Source organism: Etheostoma spectabile, chromosome 20 (genome assembly GCF_008692095.1).
Source record: "Etheostoma spectabile isolate EspeVRDwgs_2016 chromosome 20, UIUC_Espe_1.0, whole genome shotgun sequence".
In the NCBI taxonomy this organism is placed as follows: domain Eukaryota; kingdom Metazoa; phylum Chordata; class Actinopteri; order Perciformes; family Percidae; genus Etheostoma; species Etheostoma spectabile.
Window position 1 is genome coordinate 6,616,536 of NC_045752.1, and position 15,404 is coordinate 6,631,939.

At 39.2% G+C, this 15,404-nt stretch overlaps 2 long non-coding RNA genes across 2 annotated transcripts in view; one reads left to right on the top strand and one right to left on the bottom strand.

Annotated features, from left to right (window-relative positions):
* LOC116670509 (uncharacterized) overlaps positions 1–2,956 on the top strand; it is a 44,580-nt gene extending 41,624 nt beyond the window's left edge. The window contains exon 3 of the long non-coding RNA XR_004327046.1: positions 2,822–2,956. This is a non-coding gene — a long non-coding RNA (uncharacterized LOC116670509). The remainder of the gene's footprint in view (positions 1–2,821) is intronic.
* A 3,015-nt stretch (positions 2,957–5,971) lies between these two features.
* The window catches only part of LOC116670507 (uncharacterized), a 10,152-nt gene continuing 719 nt past the window's right edge, over positions 5,972–15,404 (bottom strand). The window contains exons 2-3 of the long non-coding RNA XR_004327044.1: positions 10,087–10,090; positions 5,972–6,031 (exon numbers count right to left, since the gene is read on the bottom strand). This is a non-coding gene — a long non-coding RNA (uncharacterized LOC116670507). The remainder of the gene's footprint in view (positions 6,032–10,086; positions 10,091–15,404) is intronic.

The following is a 15,404-nucleotide window of genomic DNA, read 5'->3' on the forward strand; positions in this document are numbered from 1 at the left end:
CTTCTTTATGCAAATTAATACAAATTTTTACCTGGGGTGCCCAAACTTGCGAGCCCCGCTGTATTCTTCTATTTGTTCCCTCTCCCGTAAATGAAACGTCTCTTTGTTTTAAGATGAACATAAAGTGTTTGAAGGGCAGAATTGATCTCATTTGCAGCCGTCTCGACAGCTCATTGTGGAGCCAAGAGAGCAAATGTAGCTGATAAGTACGAAAGCCCTGATGGACAAATTTACAAGCAGCCATAAATCCTTCCTTTTCTTCTCTACCTCCTTTTCCTGTCTCTCTCCACCGTCTACCAGCGTCCATGTCAACGGTTGCAGTTTGTTAGCCCAGTAAAAGTTTCATACGGGCAGAAGAGAGGAATGGTCTGTCTGTTGCTGCCATGAGTTACGGGCTGCAGTAAACAAACTTGAAAAAGGCAATAAATAGACTGAATCCGGATGGCAGCTCCAGTAATGCATTAACAAGAGCTGCTAGGCTGCTCAAGACAAGATACTGTGGGTGCACTGTATGAATGTGGCATGTTTCTGTCTGAATCTGTTCCAAATCATAATTAAGTAAATATGCTTTTAAATTACTTCCTTGTGGTAATGTTTCACCGTGACTTTCTGTACAATAGTAGGAATATCTGGCAATATAATGCTATCAACAATGACAACTACACTAACACAAGCAGCCTCAGAAAAAATAAGAGTTATATAAACTTCTGTCGGAGGTAGCATTTATTGAGGATTGGATTAAAATATTGTAAAAAAAAAATCTTGTTATTTTGTCCACCTCCCGAGGTTTTAAAAAGCGGCCAGAGAATTTACAGTCTTCACCGTCTCAATGCTTTGTGTTGTAGTAAGGAGTCTGTGTCCAGATATTGGGGGGTACTATTGCATACTGTATGTGGAAAAAAAAAAGTTATACAAAGGCTTTCATGGCTCCAGAGGGAGGTGGATGAAGTTTGATAATTGCCTCAAGTGATGCCACATAAAACCGTGTTAGTTGGGGTTGAAGACTAAGAGTTTGACAATGAAAAAATCTAGAAGTGAGTTTACCCGACCTCCGTATGGCCCTCATCTCTGTTTGAGGATAAATTAGCCGCTACAAAATCACACACCAATGTCGGTGGACAGGTTGCATCGTGGGTAATGTAGGCGCCTGCTTTCGTCAGGGATTAGGAAGGTGTGGAATAAAAACAAGTAGTATTTCCTTTTCTTTTAGTAAATCTCTGTTTCTTTACCTCTGTCTTTACTAACAGTCCCAACTACAGACATTCAGAGGTGCTAGAAAGTGACAAGGCCATATTGATCTTACAAAACCTTCACAAAGCAGTGTGTTATTCATATTTATTAAGTTTCATAGAAATGGATTGTGTTAGTAGTGGCTGGATGTCATTCTGATATTACAGACAACACATGCACGCGCACAGACATACGCATATCGATCACAAGTAAAACACTCGGGGAGCAAAATGACCATACATTTATGTGTTGTAGAAAATGACAGTTAATGATTACCTCAGCAATGTTTTTTTAAATTAATTAAATAAAGGCATTTTTCCTCTCTGCTGGTTGTAGCACCTGGGGCCCATTTTTTCCACCAACTGCATTCCAACTTAACATATTTGTTGCCTTAAGAACAAAATAATTTATTACAACAAACAACCTATTAATAAGAAATCAATATAAGAGTCCCAGAAGTGTTTTGAGCAAAATGTTAATGAATTTTTAAAAACCTCTTAGGTGAAACAAATTGAAAAACTGAGAAAAGTAAATAGGAGGGTGCTGGATGCCAGATAACCATGAATTAAATTATATAAAAAATAATTGCCAAAATAAGTTTTTGTGTGCATACATTAATGATGTGTGTGTGTGGGTGTGTGTGGTGTGTTTTGTGGGTGTGGTGTGTGTGGGTTGTGTTTGGTGGGTGGTGTGGTGGTTGGGGGGTGTGGGGTGTGTGTGTGTTGTGGTTGTGCGTGTTTTAACTGTACACAGTATGATGCGTCGTGATTTTGTGTTTCATATTGCCTGGCTGATTTCCTTTTTATTTGACCTCCAAGTGCCTTTTGAGTGTTCCGTGTGCTAAATCAGAACAAATAGATTCTTTTAGAAGTGTAATTTTAGGAACAGTAATCCCACATAACAGCATTAAATAAAGGTTGACTATTTGCATATTTACAACACAGATTATGAAGGACAGAAATTCTTTGTGTTGAAATTGTCAAATGCCATCTGGTCATTTTGTTGTTGCAACCACATCTTCCATTATATCATATACAGTGCATTGTATTTTAACCCGTTTCAACCATCTTTATTGCATCACTTTCTCTTGACCCATATATCATGTAAAACATTTCTATATATACACACAGTATGTTGTGTTTTTAAAAAGACAATTTAAAAGAAAATACACTGCTGCCAAGAATTCTTCAGTTACTATTTTCTCTTCTAGAGCAGCTGGTATTTTATGCTCACATTTTTTAAGTTGCTTTTATAGTCAAACCATTTACTCGAACAAATATACAAGCTGCCACTCGCAGGTGAGACATGCACACACACCAACACACACACACACACACACACACACACACACACACACACACACACACACCACACACACACACACAATGAAAATAGCAGACTGTGAATCAGATGCCGCAGCCTCTGTAAAATCTCTTTGTTTGTACTGCAGGGCATCAGGCTCCTGTAGCCATGTTGTGTTCATACGTATGCGTCTTGGGGGGAACTAAATCGCCTCTCTCTCTCTCTCTCTCTCTCTCTCTCTCTCTCTCTCTCTCTTTTACTCTCTCTCTTTTACTCTTTTTGCTTGCAGGAAGTCCGCACAAAGCTAGTACAGGAGGACACAATGAGGTGGCAGCTCCGCTTGGCTCCAGCATAGCCGGAACAGGAAGCGAATTACCTCCCACGGGTCTCTGTGGTGTGTCTGTGTCTGGTTGTGTGTTGTGTGTCTGTGTCTGTGTCTGTGTTGTGTGTGTGTGTGTGTGTGTGTGTGTGTGTGTGTGTGTGTGTGTGTGTGTGTGTGTCCTTTTCCAATTAGGAACACATTCATCTCTTTGCCACTAGGTCATTGGTACACTCTTGTTTTTTTTTACTCTTTTGGAAAACACATACCTACTAGATCCCTGCAGAACTGGACAAAATTTTAGGACAGGATGCTATTAAAGTATTTTAATACTCTGTAATACAAACATAGTAGAAAACATGCTACGAGACACACACACACACACACACACACACCACACACACACACACACACACACACACACACACACACACACACACACACACACACACACACACAACACACACACACACACACCACAAGCCTACTAGAGCCACAGTTTGCATATGTTGAACAAGTGGCATAATTAGCATAATTAGTGTAATCGTCCATTTTGACCACATATTTTGCACTGTTTAGCCAATTTTTACATTATGTGAGTGGTTTTAAAGGTTTTACAGGATGCAAAGTTTTCTGGCATTTTCAGATTTCAAAGAGCTAATTCTATTACATATTTTGATTTATTTAGGCAAATTCTGATTACTTTCAGGCATAATGTTAGGTTACTTATATGGTAAACCCAATAATCTTACATTTCAGAATCAAGAGTGCTCTTGTGAATGTTGATGCATTGTTTTCAGGGTGTAGGGAAGCTGAATCCCCTCTTGACACTTTTGAATATTTAATGCTTTTTGGATAAATGATGAATCTTTGTTTGGCTGACTGTTATGCATTTCTGGAGAAAAAAGCAATGAAGGTATTTGACATAACTTGGATCCTGCAAATGTACAATACATATTAATGGGGTGGCTCTTTAAGACACCCCATGATATGACATTGCCTAAGCCCAGCACCATGTGTGATCAACAAAATACTTACAAATATACACTATATACTTGCCATACAAGACAGGCCCTGCAAGTCGCTAGGGCAACGCCCAAATGCTGCCCAAGTTGGTCCGCAAGATCCAACATGCACCCAACTAATTAAAACTCCACCAGATGCAAGAGTTAAAACCAAATTCAATCTAATTGGATGGGAATAAACAAAGAATTCTCACAGAATCACAATTGAATTCATATCTTGCTACTCAGTCAGAATCTTATTAACCTGGAGTCCCAGTCTCTGTCACAATAATCACGTATGTGATGCTTTAGGCATATTGGCAGACATCCATTCAAAATGTAGCCAATGATTTGTTTTTTCATGTCCACTGAATTTTCTCAGCTTGCACTTTAGTAACATGTGTGATCCAGGTTGCTTTGTATAAAAAATGGTTGTAATTAGCAATGCTACTTTTACTTTTATACTTTAAGTACATTTCCAAGCCTGTACTTTGTTACCTTTACTAGAGTAAAGAAGTTAAGTCAGTACTTTTACAAGAGTATTTTTGAACACAAGTATGTGTACTTCTACTTGAGTTCTGGAAGTGAGTACTTTTGCCATCTCTGCGGTACATAAACTTAATACAGACCAATAACCGAGGAATCCCACCCCTAGTAATAGTTACCATTTTTATGTAGTATAATATATGAGCTAGCACATATCCTCAGAGCCAACTCTGTTAGTATATGAGGACTACAAACTTATTTTAACAAGAGGACAGAAACGTGCAGGAAGGGCCGATAAACTGTACTGCACTGTAATAGTGTTTCAAGCACTCAGCTTCACCTTAGTGGATTTCTACACTTTTCCAAACGTTGTCCATGCCTTTTTGTCATTCCAGACCCTTTCATGTCCAAGAGTTGTTTCCTGTACAACTGCCCCTCATTAACCCTTAATTAACAAACAGTAGCTTCACCTATTTGCATTATTTTTAGCCTTTGTGTTTTGTTTTGTAGTTGCCTGCTCCCCCCCTTCACCTGTTGCTGACCTTGTTTTTGAATAAACACAGCGTAAAGTCCTTTTTTACCTTACCCACTCCTCGCAACATTTACTAAATTTGTCAGTTCAATTCTTCAGTAATAGAACATGTGGACTATATAATCCTTAACCTCAAGTCAAGTCAAATAAAACAACAGGATGTTGACAAGCCCACACTGAGTGTTGAGGTTTACTTTCATAGGGAATAATAGCTACTCTTTAGGCTACTGTCTTTTTCCATTAAAGACCCCCAAGGGCTTGAAATCGTGCAACCCTTTTCCTACTAACTAGATTTTCATGATCCTGAATGTATATCTATGAGCAGCATGTAGACAAAGAGACAGATAGAAAGAGAGAGAGAGAGAGGCAGACAGACGGGACATGTATCCGGAGGGGAGAGTGGTATTCTGTGAGGATTGATAGACTCCATATTGTGAGCTAATGATCTCCCTAGGGCGCTGGGGAGAAACGATGAAACCAGCATGCATGACACTGTCACACTCCCTATGTCATGCTGCCACCTTCATCTCTGCCGATCTTTCTCTTACTCTCTGTCTTCCTCTCAACCTCTCTTTGTCTTTTCCTCGGGGAAATGCATCGATTCACCTTTGTTTGTACTGTCACCCACACATATTCAACTGTCACAGCGAGGAACGGAGTTCACCAAACGGATGGAGCTGATTTAGAGGAAGACGCATACACATACGCTGTCCTCATTTCCCAAAAATGGAACTCCCTGACATCTTTTCTCATTTACTTCAATCTGGATGAATATTGCCAGAAATGTCTGCAGGAGGTGTTTAAAGCTTACCTGAGAGATGGTTGACAATAGGTGGGAGATAGCATCATTTGCAGACATTGTTGGAAAAAGATCTTTTTAAACCAATTGTCAGCACTCTTACAATCACAGGCACAATGAACGCATTTGCTGGTTGTGTTGATGGAAAAGCACAATCATCTCCTGTGATCTGATTCTCATTGCCTTGCCAAGCTGTTACTGCTTCAAGACAAGACGAGGTAAGAGGGGAAGTGAAGACACAAAAGTGTATAGGTTGAAATGTTACCACTGAGGCATTATTGTATCTGACAGTATCTGCCCATAGACAAATTATGAGACAATGGGCCCCTGGGCACAGACATGTAGAAGGCCCACAATCCCTCTTATATTGGGGCATAAGACACCCAGAAGCAAAATAACAATATTTTACATCTTCTTGTAGTTGTATTGTGTCTCTGCGTAGTAGTTTTTCATCATTAAACACTAAGTTTTAAGTGTCTCTGTAGTAGATTGTATGTCTATTTGTGGTCATTTTATGTCTCTTTGTAGTTGTGTGTGTGTCTCTTTACGTAGTCGTTTTGTCTGTTTAAAGGTATTTTGTAGCTGTTAAATGTCTCTGTGGTTGTTGTTTTTTGTCTTTGTAGTCGTTTTGTGTCTCTTTGCAGTTGTTGATGTTGTCTCGTAGTTTTTTTGGGGTTCTTGAAAGTAATTTTGGAGTTGTCTGTGTGGTAATTTTGTGTCTCTTTGTGATTATATAGAGCTCAACAGTGTGGTTCCGGAGGTGAAAATCCCATTCATATTCTGCATGAGGACTTTGTGTATTAGCCAAGATGTCTTAACCATCTAAGGTAGACTTACCATGAGCTACAAGATTGTTTGTTCTGTTGTAAAAGCTACAAGTCGACATGAACCAGACTTGTTTTAAGAAAAACATGTTTTATTTGCGATGCCATGGAGAAGTACTACACTGCCCACACTCCTAAGCATAGCAGCGATTTCTCTGATGGGTGGAGCTCTCTGTAATCATGTAAATGTTTACTGGACCCGTAACCGGCTAGTGAGCTGCTACCACTGAAGTCTGCTGTATGATTGTTTATGTACACAGTCACACACAGCCTTTTTTCAGTTTACAAAAGTGTATTTTTGTGCCAAATTAAATGTTTAATGTTCACAAATCATCTTCCATTTGGTTGGCTTGTTTCCGAGCTTAAAACTTTTTACACAAGCATATATTCTGAATGGAGTAAATAAATGGGTAAAATCACTGGAACTGGAGCCTTTAAAAAATGTGGATGGTGAGTCACTAGCTAAGTTTCCATCCACTTGTCAATCAAATTATCTGAAGTTCGGTAAAAAAAACTCATGCAAATAAAGCTGGTGAAAGTTTTCGCACTGAATCGCACAACATTCAAGCAAACTTTTGCGAACAAAGTTTTTCCAAACAAAATGGATCACGCCGTCTACCAACAAATATATTGCACAAGTTGTAATAGTGCTTATGTGCCAGCTGATAGCAACATGTCAAGCTATAATAAGAAAACAACGACGCTATCAACAGATTGCTATGACGATACAGATGCAACTTGCTTTTTATTTTCCCTCCGGCACTGCTGCGAGACAACTCTTTTCTGAGATGTATATTGTTGTTTGAGCGCCTTCCATTTACCTCTGAGGACGTCCCACAGCTTGTTGTAACCTTTGTTGGCCATTTCCTTTAGCGAGTTCCTGATAAATTAAATTCAGAAAGTCTCTTGTCTCCTCGTTCGTCCACCTACATTTGTCTTTGTTGACATCCGCCATGTGTGCAAACAGAGCGGAAATACTTGGCGGAAATGAACTAAAACTTCTTAGTTTTGTGGTGGGTTGCAACCATAAAATGACCTAAAACTTAATCACAGTTCATTATTTATTTGGCAAATAACATTTCCATCAGCATTTATCGCATAAGCCGTATATCGATCAAGAGAAAATCCGATGAGACCGAACGTATTTCCTTTGAGTCAATATTCATGAAATTCCATTGAAGTTTCCACAAGGCATTTTTCATTCAATATCACTTAATTGGGATAAAAACGTGTGGATGGAAACATGGCTAGTGTTGAGCTCTATAGCGGATATCTTTATGTGTCTTTGTCTATGTGTCTCTTTATATGGCTTTTTGCATCTCTTAGAAGTTATTTGTGAGTAAGTGTCTCTGTGGTAGTGTTGTGTCTCTTTGTGGACGCTTTGCGTCTCTTTGTAGTAGTTTTGGGTCTCTTTGTAGTCATTTTGAAGCTTTGTATTTGTTAGATTCACTTTCCAACAAAGAAGATTCAAGAGTCACTTTAAAGAGAGGATCTGGCCTTGGGGCTCCCTGAACTCCTGGGCCCCTGGTAGGCCTGTTCAGAAATCCATCATGGTTGTATTAAAGACATACTGGTGCCACCACATCACCTCTCCAGTTCTCAACGTGTGACTCGTGCTTCTGCCCTTCTCTAACGCTGAAAACAAATAATATCCTTTTGATGCTGACACGTTGCCATTTTCGGTTCATTTCCAGGTTTCCCGTGAGAGGAAGTCTTGTAGTCTAGAATTACAGTTTTCTCAGCATCACCTCTCTTCACCTTCTCTCAGTTCTCAATCAGATGTACACAGCAAGGCCTATGTTTTGATTGCTTTGCTGCCTCCATGTTGTTGACTTGTTTTATATAGAGATAGACACTGAGGAAGAGAGAGAGTGTAGGTGAGACGCAGCTTGTGAATGGGGTTAGATGTAGGCTGAACTATGTGCTGGCTCTGAAATTGCTAAGACCCATCTGTCTGAATTCCCCTGCTATTTCAACCTTATCTGTGCTGCACTTAAATGTGGACAAGATTGACAAAGAAAGTGCTGCATTTCAAAAGATTAACGCACCTGGGCTACTTGTTGAAACTTCCTCTGTACTCACCATGACATTTTCTATTAATGGTTTGATTATTTGAGTAATTCTCTTTGTTTTTTTTATCTGCATCATCATAGAGAAGCAGGTGAAAAAAAAAATGTCATTACAATTCTCAGAGGAAGAATAACATTGATTGAAGGCCCAGGGGACTGTATATCACTTACCGAGGCAGATTCATCTCAGCAGCTACATCTTGACACATGCAGACGCCAGCATGTTGTCCTATTTGTGCCAAGAAAATAATAGCATTTCTGAGTATCTGGAAAGCATATTTTGTTTCACTTGTATGTTTGGTTATTCTGCACTGCAAAGGCAAATACAGGCAAATAAAGGTTTATCATGGCTCTATCAACTATTACATTTAAGCCATAAATGTTATTGAACGGACCATAAGATTTTTATAAGATTTTTACTGTCCAATCACACAATCATCAAAGTATAGCCTGTCTGCTGGGATTTGACAGGGTTATTGATCAATGCCAACTCAGTCATTATTTTGCTTGGCTTTCAAACTGGCTTTCCAGATTGTACTCCAGCTTGTAATAAACCACAGCCATTAAATCTAACACCTACTCATGCTTTCATTGGCCAAAAGATGAACCCTCTCAGGCCAATTAACTGCTAATGCCAATGAAAAAGCAATGCTATTATTACTGTATTTTGCATTTTGATACAATAGCTCACAATACAATAGCTACAATAATCCCGGTAAGTCCAAATCGCAGGAGGTGTCTATTAAATTAGAACCTACTGGGTCTGGTGCTCGCCTTGGAATATGAGATAAGAAAAACTAATCAATAGATAGAATATATCCTACATGGGACATATCCTGTGTATTACTGCCTCTCTAATTTGCTGGATGAGCAATTTGTTAGACGAATTGTAGCTTCCTGCAGTGATGAATGGCACAGATTCCTCTCGTTAGCCAAACACTGGTGGAAAAATGAAAGAACAATTACCATACATAGGTTATTTTTGCAGGGCATGAAAAAAGGACATACTGTAGCCTACCTGTAAATGTGATGACACTGCACATAAAATAAAGTAAATGGTGAGGGTTTTTGAGAGTTTTGGTTCCGCAATCCAAAATTTAAAAGTGACATAAGCCCTTACCAAATTCTCAGTTTGTGCATCCCTGTTTTCTCTCCTTGATTCTTCTTCTCAGTTCCTCTCTTTGCATCTTAGTCTTGCCCACAAGAGGTTTGAGCAGAGAAGTCCAGGAAGAGACTTAAGGAAAGAGGAGTCACGGCCACAGGCATTTAACAAACATGAGACATATTTGCCTTGAAGCCGTCTCAAAGCGCCGTCAATTATATATGACGTGCGGCACAGCTTTAAGTTATTGTAAATGTTTTAATGTGAGCAGTAGTGTTACTGGATCTAATATTGTTGGACAATTAAGCAGCAAAACTACTTGCAGTTATAAACTTGACAGAGTACTCAGAACTAGACTTTTAAATTCTGAAAGAATGAATGGAGTTAAGCTGCTGTTTCTCAGGTATCTTTCTGGGGACTCCCCTACAAATGAAGCTGTCTGTCCAACAGCAGCACTATGTTCACATTTTAGAGAACGTGGATATTTTCCTCATTAATTATGTGTTTTTTTATCCACGTGCTATTAATTAGAATGTCAATTTTTTAGGATCTGTGCGGCCCAATCCGTAGATTAATCTCTCTCTCTCTCGTTCTCTCTCTCTCTTTTCCTCTTTTCCTCTCTATCGCTCTGTCACGCCTCTTTGTTAACATGCCATGGGTAAAAAGACTTTGATGTGCATTTTAGGAATTGGGACGTCCTTCAAAATGGCGTGCTGAGAATGAGATCCGGGTCACAATCCGGATCTATTTGAAAAAGTCGACATGTCTGTGTGGTGTTTCAGGTTTACTGTAATATGTATTTCTTTTCAGAATAAAACCCTGAACACCTTCTAATCTGGAAACCTGATGTAGAAATAACCTGTTCTGCAATATCTTCCACACTGAACCCGTCACTGTGAAGTTCTCGTTTCCTCCGTTGGGTCTGTATTTTAACACGTAATAACAACGCAGATATTTTTTAAGCAGAAATGTTTTCTTAACACAGTAAGTCCTGCAGGACTAGGTGCTTTCTAAAATAGTATGAATACAACTGGGAACATGACACACTTTTCACCCCTAAGAGGCATGTGATTGTAGGCATCATGCAGTACGTGTATTTTATTTCAGTCCACACAATTTACATGCATTATCACCTCTGAACTCTCTCTCTCTCTCTCTCTCTCTCTCTCTTTGTCTCTCTCTCAATTTCAATCAATTCAAAGAAGCTTTATTAGCATGACCATAGTGACACACAGTATTGCCAAGCTCATAACAGGGAGACATTGATCACATTTACATAACAATAATAACAACAAGAAAAAACTGATGACATCAGCATCAACATGACAACATTACAGGTTGTGTGTGTGTGTGTGTGTGTGTGTGTGGGTGTGCGTGGTGTGAAGGGGGGGGGGAGGGGTCACCACTGTCTCAAAGTGTGACAGGTAAAGACATATTGTGCTGCTAGACTGCAGCTCTCTGGCTGTTCTCCCAGCGGATCGCCATCTAGTTAATGTCGGGTATTTGGTCAATGTTGGGTGCTTTAGTCTGAATTTGGGGAAATATTGAGTCCGGACTCTCTCACACACACGCACATACCCATTCAACTGCGAATACAATCACAGGTAGTTTCCCCCTGTGTTAGGAGAGCTACTGAGGTGTGCTTGTTCTATAATTACAACTCTCATTGTGTACATCCCTCTGCAGTGCCTCCATATCTGCCTAAGCCACTTTTTTCAGTGGATGTCAGATCACACTATGTGGTCTATGTTAAGAGAGAACATTATATTTAAAACACTGCAGGATCTTCTGAAACAACAGGGACACTCAGTTCCTTTGTTTCTTACTTCCTCTCATCCTCCGTTTTTGACACTAGCCTTCTCGTGATTTTGTGTTTAGTGCATGGTGACACCTGCTCCTTATCTCTTTAGTTTCTTTTTTCCCCATCCCCTAGTCTTTTAATATCTCCCCCCACCAATCGTTATGCCTTGCATGCTTTCACACTCCATTTTCCATACTGATTCTGGGTATCCCCACTGTGGAGAACTCTGGCTGTTGTATCTGTGTGTGGAAACAGTGTGCTAATATCTCCTCCTTATACCCATTGGGTGGGATAATGGGAGCCATCACTCACTGATGCGGCACAAAAAATGACATTTTGCTCTCCTTGTGCTGACAAACAGCATATACCTCCCACTAGTTTGTCACTCTCTCTTTGTTTCCAACTCTTTTCTTGCTGAATCTGTCTCTCCATTTGTCTACCTCTTGTCATTTGTCTCTCTGCCTCCATGTTTCCCTGCTAATTTGGTTTCTTCCACAGTCCAGTCTTTCAAGCTGGTATCGCACATCAAGGCAAAGGTCATGGCCCCTGCAGGATGTTGTTGCAGAAATGGAAATAGCACTTGATTCTAAAAGCTTTACTTCTGATCATTTTACTCATGCATAAATTATTCAGTCAAGTCCTAAACAGAGGGACACATTAAGAGTCATGGCTATACTATTACAACTCAATCATCCTGCAGTGGATTCTTATTGCAGCTCACTGAAGGCATTATTGGCAGGACAAACGACAGATATAGGGCCAATATATGTACCTTTTAATCTAGCAATCACATCAATTTCTTTTCTCTGTGTACATCCCTATGTACTAATAATTACCTTAGCCTTTAGAGTCATTTCCTCTGTAAATGCTTTAAACCTGCATGGTCTGATTTCTTGGTCACTTTGAGCAAGGGGAAACTAGCTTTAAAAACAACAGTGACATATTATCACCTTAAAAACTTGATATAGTAAACAACTAAACTTACTCATTTACACATCCAGCAGATACATAGCATTAGCATTCATTAGTGACTGTAAGTCCAATAGCTACTTTCTTTTAGCTCTGTTTTTGGTCTCTACCAACACCTGAAATATCTGACTCTAAAGTGGCTAAATGCTCAACTATGTTCACCTAGTCTCTAACATTTGGTGCTTAGCAGGTAGTGTACAGGGTTTTTCAACTTTTTCACTGAAAGCAGCTGTTTGCGTTTGCCAAAAGTGGAGTTGATGAGAGCAGTGAGAGTGAAACAAAACCAGCCTGGTTTCACAGAATTCTATGAAATGATCATGTACTGTTAACACCGCATTACGGCACGGAATGTTCCGTGTGGCCACCACGGAAAACATTGCCAATGTAAAGTCAATGAGAAGATGACGTAGCATTAGGAGCGACTACGGTAGCGAGCAGTATGAAAGCCCAAAAATCTGTGTAGGGAGGTTGGTTGGGTTGTTGGATGGGTCAAAAAACCCAGGACTTTCACCCCGGAGACTGGGGATTGTGTCTTGCGTGCCAAGTTTTCTAATTTCAAACGTCCCATTTGTGTCCTGCGTACCTTGATTGTTTTCCTAAACCCAACCGTCCCATTCTTCTTTTCCTATACCCAAACGTCTTTTTCCGTGGGCCCATCACGGAATTTTCAGTGATTCGTGTTCATTTCACGGCATCTCACTTCGGTACCATTTTTGTTAGGAGTCGATCATGTGCATTAGCTAGATACTGCGCAGTAGCTACTAGCTAAAACCTAGCATTGCTATTGGTTAGCCACCTTATGCTCAATGGAAAAACACTGCTACAGCACACACAAGTTCACCCTAATCTACATAAGAAATGATATAGATTTACTCACATTTTTCCTGTTCTGCAGGAATTCCGTGCAAAGTTGGAAGTGCGCCCCCGTTTAGAAGAAGTCTCCCGGCTAAAATGGTTAGCACACACCAAATGTTGCGGTCGATGATGCCAATTTTGAACAGCTCACCCGGAGACTTAAGGCAGGATACATTCAGAAACCCTTATCTCACTCAAAACAGCATGGATGTATTTTTTATCTTCAAGCTTGTATGCGTGTGGAATCACCAGAAACACAAAATAAAAACCCAAATCCCAGAAAAAATGTTTTTTTTTTCATAATACAGGCACTTTAAAAGCTTTGAAAAATGGTAGTTTCATGCATTATAATCTTTTTGAAAAAATAAGAAATTACAGGATAATAGAAAAACTCAAGCATATACATTTTTTTCCCATGCAAGGTGTCATTGTCATTGGGGTTATCAATAAATGAATTAAAACTATGTTTAATAGCGAAACACATGAGTTTTCTATCACCATGACACGCACAATACATAAACAGCCTTTGACCTCCCGCTTGTGATTAGCCTTTTTTTTTTTTAAATAAATAGCTATTTGATTAAAAAACTTCTATACTGTAAACACTTGACGTGAAGGACAACAAAAGAAGCGGCAAACAGCAGCCTCATTCGGAGGGCCTTGAGTGGGAGGCTTTGTTTACAGGCGCAAGTCTACAGAAGGATTTCTTTCTCTCAATTAGAATTGCGAAGGTATCTGGCACGTCTGTTCGTTTCACACAGGAATGAACTGCAAAGGCTTATTTGTATAATTGCTTTGACTGGTGTTGAAGCCCAGGGGTGAGCCCAGCAAAACACCAGAATGACCCGTCTGTTCATTTGCCTGAACTCAGAACGGAGGCCGGAAAACAAACAATTCTTTGTGTTTTGTGATTTAGAAATTTTGTGTATGTGTGTTCATACTGCACAACAAGATACTCGAACTCCTCGTTTCTTTTATAAATACGTGTCATTTTCCTCTAAACACTCAAGATGACCTGAAGATGATCAATTTTAAACACACTGCAATTACATAATTAAACATTATTACCTTTTATAACATAATGCAGAAGCTTTTGCAATTCCCCGCACTATTGTGGGTGAGAAGCCACACGAAGACACAGGTTTGATTCCCACAACAGTTCAATAATAGCCATCCTTCCTTGAATCACACTTTTTCAGCACTCTGAACCCCTTCGTGCTTAACACACTGTGATTGCTTTAAATAAGAAAATTAGACAAATTAAACAGCATTTAAAGTGATGAGGAAAGTAGTGAAACACACGCCTACTTATGTCCTGATTGGTTGCACTCTGTCATTTGCAAATCGGTCCATGCACTTTTTGATAGTTTGTGTTTTCATTTGAACCAATAAATGAAGTTGCTTTTTTTTTTCTCAATTCAAAAAATAAAGAAATAAAAATACAGAGCTGTATTTCTGTTTTTTGGTTTCTGATTTCAAAAACGAGAAAACCAAACTCAAAAAAAACGCTCTGATTTGGCTTTTTTTTTTAGCAAATTCCTTTTTCATTTTCTTCTTTGACTGAATGACATTACAAGAAGAGAGTGAGGTGACTCAGAAGTAAAATATTTAAAAATAAAAGCCAAGCGTGTAGAATGGCCATTTTGTAACATCCTCTTGTCATGTCATTTTCTCGTTTTTTTGTTTGTCAGAAACCAAAAATGGAAATACAGCTCTGCATTTTCATTTTTTTTGTTTTTGAATTGAAAAAAAAAAAAAAAAAAAAAATGCTATTTCTGTTCGATTGTCAAATGAAAAGACCAATTTGTAAATTACCAACAGTGCGACCAATCAGGACGAAGATCAGTGTCCAATATGTACCTAACCTTTCCACTGCAGTCTTACTAATGCAAGTGTTGTGACGAAATTCTGTCATATTGTGGCATTTGCTGTCGTGTTGCAGCATTTGCTGCCATAGTTTGCACTTCAGGGTCACAGTACGTTTGCATTTTTTAAGGTGCTAAAACAGCTATTGCGTCAAAGGCTACAATAAATGCACATAAAATGCAGTGTTATTTTCAGAAAAAGGTCGAACAAACACAAATAGGTATTCGCTCGATTTTTTTTTTTTTT